Source organism: Triticum aestivum, chromosome 7A, assembly GCF_018294505.1.
Source record: "Triticum aestivum cultivar Chinese Spring chromosome 7A, IWGSC CS RefSeq v2.1, whole genome shotgun sequence".
NCBI lineage: Eukaryota > Viridiplantae > Streptophyta > Magnoliopsida > Poales > Poaceae > Triticum > Triticum aestivum.
In genome coordinates this window covers 272,222,730-272,235,247 of record NC_057812.1, presented here as the reverse complement: position 1 = coordinate 272,235,247, position 12,518 = coordinate 272,222,730, and positions in this window count along the sequence as shown.

Below are 12,518 nucleotides of genomic sequence, written 5' to 3'. Positions count from 1 at the left end.
ATAAATCTCATCCAACCCATCACCGTCCAGCAGGCCTACGATGGAATTACTCACGCACGGCGGTGAGCATCATGAAATTGGTGATGGAGGAAGATTGATGATGACGATGGCGACGGATTCCCCTCTCCAGAGCCCCGAACAGACTGCAGATCAGCCCTCCAGAGAGAGTTTAGGGCTTGGCGGAGGCTCCGTATCGTAAAACGCGATGAATCCCTCTCTCTGATTTTTTTCTCCCCGAACACGAATATATGGAGTTGGAGTTGAGGTTGGTGGAGCGTCAGGGGGGCCACGAGGCAGGGGAGCGCGCCCAGGGGGTAGGGCGCGCCCCCCACCCTCGTGGACAGGTGGTGGGCCCCCTGATGTGGATCTTTCTTCCAGTATTTTTTATATATTCCAAAATAATTCTCCGTTGATTTTCGGGTCATTCCGAGAACTTTTATTTCCGCACAAAAATAGCACCATGGCAATTCTACTAAAAACAACGCCAGTCCGGGTTAGTTCCATTCAAATCATGCAAGTTAGAGTCCAAAACAAGGGCAAAAGTGTTTGGAAAAGTAGATACGACGGAGACGTATCACCCCTTCCTTTTCCAAGAGGGGAGAGAGGGAAGGAGTAGGAGAGGGTGAAGGAAAGAGATGGGGGCACTGCCCCCTCCCTAGTCCAATTTGGACTTGCCATGGGGGCCACACGGCCAACCCTTGAGGCCCTTCTCTCCTTTCCTGTATGGCCCATTAAGGCCCACTACTTCCCCCAGCGAATTCTCGTACTCTCCGGTACTCCGAAAAATACCTGAATCACTCGAAACCTTTCTGATGTCCGAATATAGCCTTCCAATATAACGGTCTTTACGTCTCGACCATTTCGAGACTCCTCGTAATGTCTGTGATCTCATCCGGGACTCTGAACAACCTTCGGTACATCAAATCACATAACTCATAATACAAATCGTCATCGAACGTTAAGCGTGCGGACCCTATGGGTTCAAGAACTATGTAGACATGACCGAGGCACATCTCCGGTCAATAACCAATAGCGGAACCCGGATGCTCATATTGGCTCCTACATATTCTACGAAGGTCTTTATCGGTCAAACCGCATAACAACATACGTTGTTCCCTTTGTCATTGGTATGTTACTTGCCCGAGATTCGATCATCGGTATCATCAAGCCTAGTTCAATCTCGTTACCGGCAAATATCTTTACTCGTTTCGTAATGCAACATTTCGCAACTAACTCATTATTCACATTGCTTGCAAGGCTCATAGTGATGTGCATTACCGAGAGGGCCCAGAGATACCTCTTTGATATACAGAGTGACAAATCCTAATCTCAATCTATGCCTACTCAACAAATACCATCGGAGACACCTGTAGAGCATATTTATGATCACCCGGTTACATTGTGACATTTGATAGCACACAAGGTGTTCCTCCGGTATTCGGGAGTTGCATAATCTCACAGTCAGATGAACATGTATAAGTCATGATGAAAGCAATAGCAATAAAACTAAACAATCATTTATGCTAAGCTAACGGATGGGTCTTGTCCATCACATCATTCTCTAATGATGTGATCCCTTTCATCAAATGACAACACATGTCTATGGTCAGGAAACTTAACTATCTTTGATTAACGAGCTAGTCAAGTAGAGGTATACTAGGGACACTCTGTTTTGTCTATGTATTCACACATGTACTAAGTTTCCAGTTAATACAATTCTAGCATGAATAATAAACATTTATCATGATATAAGGAAATATAAATAACAACTTTATTATTGCCTCTAGGGCATATTTTCTTCAGTCTCCCACTTGCACTAGAGTCAATAATCTAGTTCACATCGCCATGTGATTTAACATCAATAGTTCACATCTTTATGTGATTAGTTCACATCTCCATGTGACTAATACCCAAAGGGTTTACTAGAGTCAATAATCTAGTTCACATAGCTATGTGATTAACACCCAAAGAGTGATCATGTTTTGCTTCTGAGATAAGTTTAGTCAACAGGTCTGCCACATTCAGAGCCGTATCTATTTTGCAAATTTTCTATGTCTACAATGCTCTGCATGGAGCTACTCTAGCTAATCACTCCCAGTTTCAATATGTATCTAGATCGAGACTTAGAGTCATCCAGATTAGTGTCAAAGCTTGCATCGACGTAACTCTTTACGACGAACTCTTTGTCACCTCCATAACCGAGAAACATTTCCTTATTCCACTAAGGATAATTTTGACCGCTGTTCAGTGATCCACTCCTGGATCACTATTGTACCCTCTTTCCAAACTCATGGTTAGGTACACAATGAATTTTCATAGCATATCATACTTTATAGAACCTATGACTGAGGCATAGGGAATGACTTTTCATTCTCTTTCTATTTTCTGCCATGGTCGGGTTTTGAGTCTTTACTCAACTTCACACCTTGCAACACAGGCAAGAACTCCTTCTTTGACTGTTCCATTTTAAACTACTCCGTCTTGATCTATCTCTATAGATCTTGATGCTCAATATGTAAGCAGCTTCACCAAGGTCTTTCTCTGAAAAACTCCTTTCAAACACTACCTTATGCTTTCCAGAAAATTCTACATTATTTCCGATCAACAATATGTCATTCACATATACTTATCAGAAATGTTGTAGTTCTCCCACTCACTTTCTTGTAAATATAGGCTTCACCACAAGTCTGTATAAAACTATATGCTTTGATCAACTCATCAAAGCATATATTCCAACTCCGAGATGTTTGCACTAGTCCATAGATGGATCGCTGGAGCTTGCACACTTTGTTAGCACCTTTAGGATTGACAAAACCTTCTTGTTGTATCATATACAACTCTTCTTTAAGAAGTCCATTAAGGAATGCAGTCTTGACATCCGTTTTCCAGATTTCATAAAATGTGGCAATTGCTAACATGATTCGGACAGACTTTAAGCATCGCTATGAGTGAGAAAATCTCATCGTAGTCAACACCTTGAACTTGTCGAAAACCTTTTTGTGATAATTCGAGCTTTGTAGATAGTAACACTACTATTAGTGTCTGTCTTCCTCTTGAAGATCCATTTATTCTCAATGTCTTGCCGATCAACGGGCAAGTCCACCAAAGTCCATACTTTGTTCTCATACATGGATTATATCTCAGATTTCATGGCCTCAAGCCATTTTGCGGAATATGGGCTCATCATCGCTTCCTCGTAGTTCGTAGGTTCGTCATGGTCAAGTAACATGACCTCCAGAACAAGATTACCATACCACTCTGGTGCGGATCTTACTCTGGTTGACCTACGAGGTTCGGTAGTAACTTGATTAGAAGTTTTCATGATCATCATCATTTGCTTCCTCACTAATTGGTGTAGGAATCACTGGAACTGATTTCTGTGATGAACTACTTTCCAATAAGGGAGCAGGTACAATTACCTCATCAAGTTCTACTTTCCTCCCACTCAATTCTTTCGAGAGAAACTCCTTCTCTAGAAAGGATCCACTCTTAGCAACAAAGATCTTGCCTTCGGATCTGTGATAGAAGGTGTACCCAGGGCCGAGCCTAGGCCAGGGCAGCAGGGGCGACGACCTGGGGCCCAGCCAAACTAGGGGCCCCGACACCAGCACAAATAAAAGGATACAACCATATAACATAGGCCCAATATTGATGCGAAACAAAAAGGCCAACGAGGCCCGTATATGAAATGTCTAGGAGAAGCCCAAAAGCCTAATACACAACTCATGTGATTGCGCGGCGCCGGATCCTAAAAAAAGACTTGATTGCGCCGCCCCGTGGAGATTTGCTTGATCGCCTCTTCAATTTCTCTGATCCAATCTAGTGACCTGTACTATATACGTACGCATGTGTGATCAAGGCTGCAAGGCCTCATGGTGATTACTTTGTCTTTGCTTTTGCTGGAGAATGGAGCAGATCAGCACCGAGTTACTCCATCGCACTGGTTGCCGGCTTCCGGCACAGTAGGGCAAGGAACGGCAGAACAACCGAGGTATTTTTGTGTGAATTATTTTAGTCCTCAATCTCAATCTGGAGTATTTTTTATTCCTGTAAAAGCAAGGTGTCGGCCCTCGATCCTTTTTTTGGCAAACATGTTGCCTGAAAAACACTTGTCTAGCTGTGAGAAGAAACACAGTAAAGGAGCAGATAAATTAACTATCATTAATCTTGACACTATCATTGATGATTTTTGAATAAAAAAATCCGTTTCTCATGATTATTAAAGGCATTTGTTTTTTGTTGTGCTATGTAACTTACTGATATTTGATCTAGAACATAAAAGTACAACATTGTTACCAAATATTATCCAGCCGAAATTTTTATCATTGTTATTATTATGGCTTTACAATATTTTTTGATATCAATGTATGGAATCTAAAACGAAAACACTTTGACCATTGGGCCCATTTATCGAGTTCTCCCTAGGGCCTCCAAAACTTCAGGGCCGGCCCTGGGTGTACCCAATAGTTTCTTTTGGTTTCCTATGAAGACACACTTCTCTGATTTGAGTTTGAGCTTATCAGGCTGAAACTTTTTCACATAAGCATCGCAGCTCCAAACTTTCGGAAACGACAGCTTAGGTTTCTTGCTAAACCACAGTTCATACGGTGTCATCTCAATGGATTTTTAGATGGTGCCCTATTTAACGTGAATGCAGCTATCTGTAATGCATAACCCCAAAACGATAGTGGTAAATCGGTAAGAGACATCATAGATCGAACCATATCTAATAAAGTACGGTTACGATGTTCGGACACACCATTACGCTGTGGTGTTCCAGTTGGCGTGAGTTGTGAGACTATTCCACATTGTTTCAAATGAAGGCCAAACTCATAACTCAAATATTTGCCTCTACGATCAAATCGTAGAAACTTTATTTTCATGTTACGATGATTCTCAACTTCACTCTGAAATTATTTGAACTTTTCAAATGTTTCAGACTTATGTTTCATTAAGTAGATATACCCATATCTGCTTAAATCATTTGTGAAGGTCAGAAAATAACGATACCCGCCGCGAGCCACAACACTCATCAGACCGCATACATCGGTATGTATTATTTCCAATAAGTCAGTGGCTCGCTCCATTGTTCTGGAGAACGTAGTCTTAGTCATCTTGCCCATGAGGCATGGTTCGCAAGCATCAAGTGATTCCAAAAGTCCATCAACATGGAGTTTCTTCATGCGCTTTACACCAATATGACCTAAACGGCAGTGCCACATATAAGTTGCACTATCATTATCAACTTTGCATCTTTTGGCTTCAATATTATGAATATGTGTATCACTACTGTAACACCCCGGATGTAACTTGCCATAATTGTAACTCTGACTCTGCCATTTTCGGCTTTAAGTTATGAGATTTCCCTTCGTGGTTGGGTTTTTGTCTTTGTTTTGCATTTTGTTCATGTCATGCATTTCATATCATGTCATCATGTGCATCTCATTTTGCATATGTGTTCGTCTCATGCATCCGAGCATTTTCCCCGTTGCCCGTTTTGCAATCTGACACTCCTACGTGCACCGGCGTACCACTTTTGTCTCTTTTTGTGAGCGGGCGTTAAATGTTCTCGGAATGGACCGAGATTTTCCAAGTGACCTTGGTACACCACCGGTGACCGCATGTCAAATTTCGTGTCATTTGGAGTCCGTTTGATGCTCCAACGGTTAACCGAGGAACTGCAAAGGCCTCTGTTGTGTTCCATCCCAACACCCCTGCAAAACGGCCCAATAACCCATCCAAACCCCTTCCATGTCCTCTGCCGTCAGATCACGATCGCGTGGGCGAAAACTACACTCCATTTGGACACTCCTACCTCCTCCTACCTATAAATAGGTGCTCCCTCCGGAATTTTCGCGCAGTCAAACCCTAGCCTCGCTCCTCCTCGCCGCCGGACGCGTCCGGACCGTGCCGGACAAGTCCGTGCCGCCGCCCGCAACCAACCAGTGCCCGCCACGTGGTGCACCCACGCCCACTTCGCCACCGCCGCCTGGGGTCCAGATCCGGCCCGCCCCGGGGCCGAACTGGGCCTCGCCGGGCCCGCACGCTGCCGCCCGCTCCCGCGGCTCGTCCCCACCACCAGCCGCTCGCCTCCACCGCGATGTCTCTGCACACCGCCGCCCAAGGAGCCTCCTCCGCCGCCCAGCTCCTCCCGCGCCGCCGCGCTCATCCACTAGCGCCGCCACTCACCGCCAAGTTCCTCCCGTCACAGGCCGCATCCGCCGCTCGCCGCTCCGGCCACCTCGTCGCCCGGCGTCGCCCCGTCCGGAAACCCCGCCAGCGATCTCGTCTACAAGCTCCGGCCGCTGCGTCCCCTCCTCTCCGGCGAAGATCCGGTGATTCTCCAGTGAACCTCGGATCTCGCGAACCCTAGATCCAGTTTCAGTTGAGGTTGACCCCGAAATTCCCCCAAGTCCCTAATATTTTTATGCTTTGTTCATTGCATCATAACTCCATGACCATAGCTCCATTTCATGCATATGAGATATCGAAATGTTCATTGTGAGATGCTCTTCATTTCATTCCATTGTGGTATGCTTGTTTGAGTTCATCTTGATGCCCTAATCATTGATGCAAGAGTGCTATAAAATGTTTACTCCTGTTACTTAGCAGATTATCATGTTTTGTCATTTTTGTCTCTTTTGTTGTGTGCTTCATATGAGCATGAGCTCTACATGTGTTTTGGTCTATGCCATGCCATCTTTACAGGGGTGATTGCCATGTATTTTTGTGATCAATGTGGTGACTATCACAAGCATGCAAAGTAGCCTTCGTGATATTGCTGATTTCAGGGTCTCAGGATTTTGCTAAGTCTTTTGTCTGCTGTTATTTTTATGCCATGTAAACATGATGCTACAGTGAGATCCATGCTTGTTTTGAGTATCTTCAGTAAGGGTGTTTTGGTAATCAATTTTGCTATAAAATGTTCATGGCAGATTGTTTACATGTTAATCAATTTTGCCATGGTTGTTGTTAGTGATCCATGCATGCTATGAACTTGCTCTTGCCATGGTTAGCTTCTTGAACATGTCTTATTGCTGTTAGTATGCTTATCTTGTCATGCAAGGCATTGTGATGAGTGATTTGAGCTTGCAAAGATGCCTTCTTAGTTCTGTTTATGGCATGCTCTGTTTTCTGCTAAGTCTGAGATTGTTAATAAAACTTGCTATGTTTACATGGCTGCCATCATATTTTCTGTACCTTTTTGGCTCATGGTCAGTAAGGGACTTTTGTTCTATGCATTTAGTAGATTCATGCCATGCCTTTGTTTGCTATGACATCTTCCTGTAGAATGTTGTTTGCTTGCTCTAAACATGGTTTCCTGATGTTATTCCTGGCATGCTAGTATTTTCACTAAGTCTGTGATGCTGATATCGTTTGCACTTTTGCCATGCTTGTTTGAACCTGCTCTTGGGTGATTTAGCCGTAGATTAGTGCTCATGTTTTGTCACGCATCTTGAGTACATCACTACCATATGATTTGTTGCTATGTTGGGGTGCAGTAGCTTAGTTTCTTGTTGCATTCTAGATGGCATCGTGTTGTTAATCGCAGAATTGTGCCATTCTTGTTTTGCTTGCCTTTTGCAAACCATGCATCCGATTCCGGTGATCTTTATATCGATTTCGACTGAAATCATCGCATCTTTCCAGCAGCACAGTTGGTTTGCCAAGTTGATTCCTTGATCATTATTTTCCTTCCAGTGCACGCATATGCATTACATATCACATCTGGCATGTCATGCCATGTTTTGCATCATGTTGCTTGTGCATTTGCACCGTGGTTGATTGGTATTCCTTTGCTTGTGTTCTTGCTTTGGGTAGAGCCGGGAGACGAGTACGTGATCGAGGAACCTGTTGAGTATGCTTACGAGGATCAAGCTTTCCTCCACTCTGAGAACTTTGCAGGCAAGATGACCATACCCTTAAAATCACTTCTATCTTTGCTTGCTACTTGTAACATCCCAAAATTCTAAATTTTGGAATGTTATATTAAATAGATAGATTTCATTGATTGTTTGATTGATTGTGTGAAATTGAGTGAAATTCGAAACCTTTGAAAGTTAAATGAGAGGGAATAAAAGGACTTTCCCAAACTTTCAGTTTGCATATTTTATCTCCGTGAATTCAAATTCTTTTCACCACAAAACCCTGGAGAGAAAATGACATGACTTCTTCCATTTATTTAAATAAAAAGGGGTGTTGAAAATATTTGAATTTCGTTTGAAAATATTTCCAATTCTAAAACTTAATGCAACTCAATGATTTTCACGAGAGAAGATAAAATGACTTCTTCAAAACATATGAAATATGAGTTGGGAGTTTCAAAGGATCAAATTCAAAGTCCTTTTGGAAATTATTATTTTTATTTGGAGTTATTTGGGTTTTATTCAAATTATTTTTCTCCAAAAATAAAATACATGGTAACATGATTTCCTACAATAGAAAGTTGGAGAGAAATAAATTTGAATTCATTTTGATATTTTTAAAATGATATTTGTTGGATTTTATTAGACCAGTAGCACTCTTTGAATTATCTAAATTGTGTGAATTTTATTTAATGCTAGGAAAATGTTCACGTTGTAGACAATCTTTTTCTGAAAATTTTGATATATAATATGCCTATATACAATTTGAGTTTTATTTTCGTTTTTCAGTTTATCGCTTTCTATTTTTTTAAAATTACAAAAACTACGCGCGCGCCTGAAACTAACTGTCGCCACTTGCACAGCATAGTGGCAGCGGGCACCCCATCTTTTCTTTTTCTTTATCCTATATGGGCCAGGCCCAGCCGGCCATATTCCTTCCTCATATTTTTTTCTTTCTATAGTTTTTCTTTTCTTTTCTATTACTCAAAAAAATATTTTGCAGTGTGCGCGGCCGACCGAACCGTATATATATATATATATATATATATATATATATATATATATATATATATATATATATATATATATATATATATAGAGCCTCCAAAAATCATCCGATTCAGATTAAATCAATATTTTGGTTTGACGCGACTTCTGGAAGTTGTCTCCTCTCTCCGAAGTTGTCTTTTCTCTTCCTTATAAAGGTATATTTCTTTGTTTTTTTCTTTTTATACTTCCGTAGTTTATTATTTCAAGACTAATACGATAGAATAATTAGATTATTAATTAGTCTACGTATTTATACATTAGACCTTAGCTGTAGCTATTTTTCTTCCGTAAAATAGTTTGGCCCTGATTTTTTAAATAGCCATAACTTTTTACTCGTTCATCCAAATTATATGAAACCAACGCCCACTTCTTCGTTACGATCTACTCTATCCAGTAAAACAACTTAAACATGTTTTTGAAAGTTTTAAAATTTGAATTCAAACAAATTTGTATTCAAACTTCGTTTGTTCGTAACTTGAGTTCCGTAACTCTGATTTAGTTGATTCTTTTTGCAAATCGAAGCTCTTGACTTAAAATTTCTAATAATGCCAAATTCACATAATTTTGGTACTGTTAGAAATTGTTTTATGTTGCAAGAGTTATTTGCTTGGTTTTGAAGTTTTCCGAATCATCTTCTTCGAACTTTCTGATATTTTGAGTAATTGCTTATGTGTGGTTACTATTGCTTGCTTATGATAGATTGAACGGAGTGTGACGAGTAGAACTATCAAGAGTTTTGAGTGCGAATCATCTTCGTCAACATTGCAGGCAAGTTCACACTTTGATCATACCCCTTTATCGCCCAGTTTTTATGCATTAGTTCCAATCCTCAAACATTGCATGGTTAGGATGTCATTAACATGTGGGTTGGGAAGTAGTTGATGAGGTAGAACCTATTGCCCTGTTATATTCAAACCTTGGGAGTTACTTCTACGCTTTGCTTATATTGCTATGCTATGCTCATAGACGTGGTTTTGGTGAGTGAAATCCATGACAGATGTGAGGTTGTTAATTAATGGTTCAACTTAAGGTGGCAACTAATTTTACATCTGGGTGGACTGAGGCACCTAGAGTACCCAGTGTTGCCTGTATTTTTGGAAATCCCTGAGTACCCGTGTGATCTTCCTATGGACCGCCACCCAGGCTCAAAGGGATCATAAGATTATTCATGCTAGAAACTTTCGTGTGGAGCCACACGCTATTATGGGCTCTAGCGTAGTTGAGTAAGTTACATGAAGCTCTTGAAGAGGTGGATCAGCAGGTAGTGGGTTGTAGGTTTGGTATGGTCTGCCCGGAGTAGAGAGTTAATGTTTCTGAAAGACTGTGTCTCGGTCATCCGTTTCTCAAACAACATGTAATGTGAGAAAATTCAACGGAGGCGATCGAGTCTTGTGGGGAAAAGTGCGCAAACCTCTGTAGAGTGTACACACTAATCATGGTTAGCCGTGTCCCCAGTTATGGACATCTTGAGTCTCTGGTACTTGGATTATCCTATTGATCTCATCACGTTACTTAAATAATTTGTTGGGTTAATGATTATTATTTTGGGATTGAGTTGGAGGGACCTTCTCAATATTTTCAACCAACTTTGTAGTTAAATCAAATATATTTCTTTGCAGTAGGGAAAAATTGGCTTTTCACAAAAACATTATAACCATAGAGCTTTTCCACCAGCCATATATGCATGTAGTGATAGCTATTATTCATCATTATCCTCTGGTGTGAATTTGCCAGTACATTCAATGTACTGACCCTTTGTGGCTGCAACGTCTCATGTTGCAGGATTCTTACGACGAGTAAGTGGTACGTTAGGGTTACGATTTCTACACTCAACTTTGCCGTTGGTGTTGATGGGAATCCACAACCTTGTTGTTACTTCTCCTATTTGGATTGAGGTAATAGTATTTACGTTCCTTTATACATGTGATTTACCTCTGTTATAAATCCTCGAGTACTGTGTGTGTCAGCATACCGATCCAGGGATGACACTTAAGCACAGAGACTTGACCGTCTGAGTTCGGGTCGCTACAAGATGGTATCAGAGCACATATTGACTGTAGGACGTGACCCTAGAGATTGGCTAGCCCATAGGAAAGATTTTCTCTACAACTTCATTTTTAAAAGATCTTTTACTTCTCTTCTCTTCTGAGCTTATTCAAATATTCCCTTTAGTGAGACCATACCCCTTTCCCCTTTTGACCACATAAAGATTCGGCTGATGAGACCACTTCAAGAAGTACAAGATATCGGACAACTAAGACCACTTCGGAATGAAGAGGATTTTACTGTGTATTATAATAATGGAAAATACAACGGTTGAAGACTCCAAAGACTAGGAGAATTTGAAGGCCCTTTAGAATTTTCCAGATTTGTATGACCTAGGAAGGCACCCCTTATGGAACTTGGCAGACTGTTGAAGCTATCAATACCCGAGATCAATGTGTATCGGAGAAAGACCGGAACATGGAGCATGAGAACTCAATTTTTTTCCAAAGAAACCTAAGGCAGGAGATATCAACTATGGACTGATAGCTCATGGAAATGACAAGATCAGAAACATGGCTATCCATGAATCGCCCGCTCATGCTATTGTCACCGAGCTGAGTTAAGCATGCATTTCTTCGGAATGATTGGATGGTAGAAGGCTGATGGAGCATCTGTCAGCAAAAGATGAAGTTTTAACCTTAGCTGGTGTATCGCTAGGATCTGGAGTATTACATCAACAATTTGATGGACCTTTAGGAAGCCGTATTTGACAAGGAAGCATTTCGTGAAGAACTTAGGACCCAGAAGCTGAAGTAGCCAAATTGGAGGAACAAAACCTCGAGATATCGGAGATTTGTCAGGAACTAAAGGACAGTAGGACCATGGTTCATGTCGAGGTTGGTGAAACCCAGAAGTTTGGAACACAACTCTAGAAATATTGAAGGATGTCATGAGAGACTTCGTGTCAACAGAGATGATCTGGCAAAAGAACTTGAGAAGGACAAGCACGATCGAAAGAAGCCATCGGAGACATGAACAAGACTCGTAGAGCTTGATGAATTTGAAGATTTATTGACCTTTAGAAGACCCAACCCCTATTATATGCCTATGTTAGATGCGACGATTGTGAGCTGTCATTTGTTTGATGTTTTTCGACAGCCACAACAAAAATCTGTCTTTTCAAAACTGTTGTTTGCATTGTGTGTATCCCCCCTTTGTCTCTCTCATCTCACCCCAAACCCATGGACCCAATAGAGGACGAATGGAGATGAACTCATGTTTCCCTGGACCGGTAAGTCAATTGGAGACGGACTAATGGATTCAGAACATGGAGGATCATATGAAGAATAACCCTATAGTTGGAAAGGATATGATCCAGCATGCTCTTCGGTGCTTTGAAAGAGGTGCTGCTACTTGGTGGAGAATGTACCAAAACATCAATGGATGGCAAGGAGTAACCACTTGGAAGGATTTTAAGTTGACTTTGCTAAAGTCTCGGTTCGTGTCCCAAACATTGGAGCCTTCTGGAAAGTATATGGAGAAACCTTGTGCATGCAAGCTTTGTGGAGAAATAGGACACAACCATAAGGAACACAAGGATGAATGCCCTAATTGTGA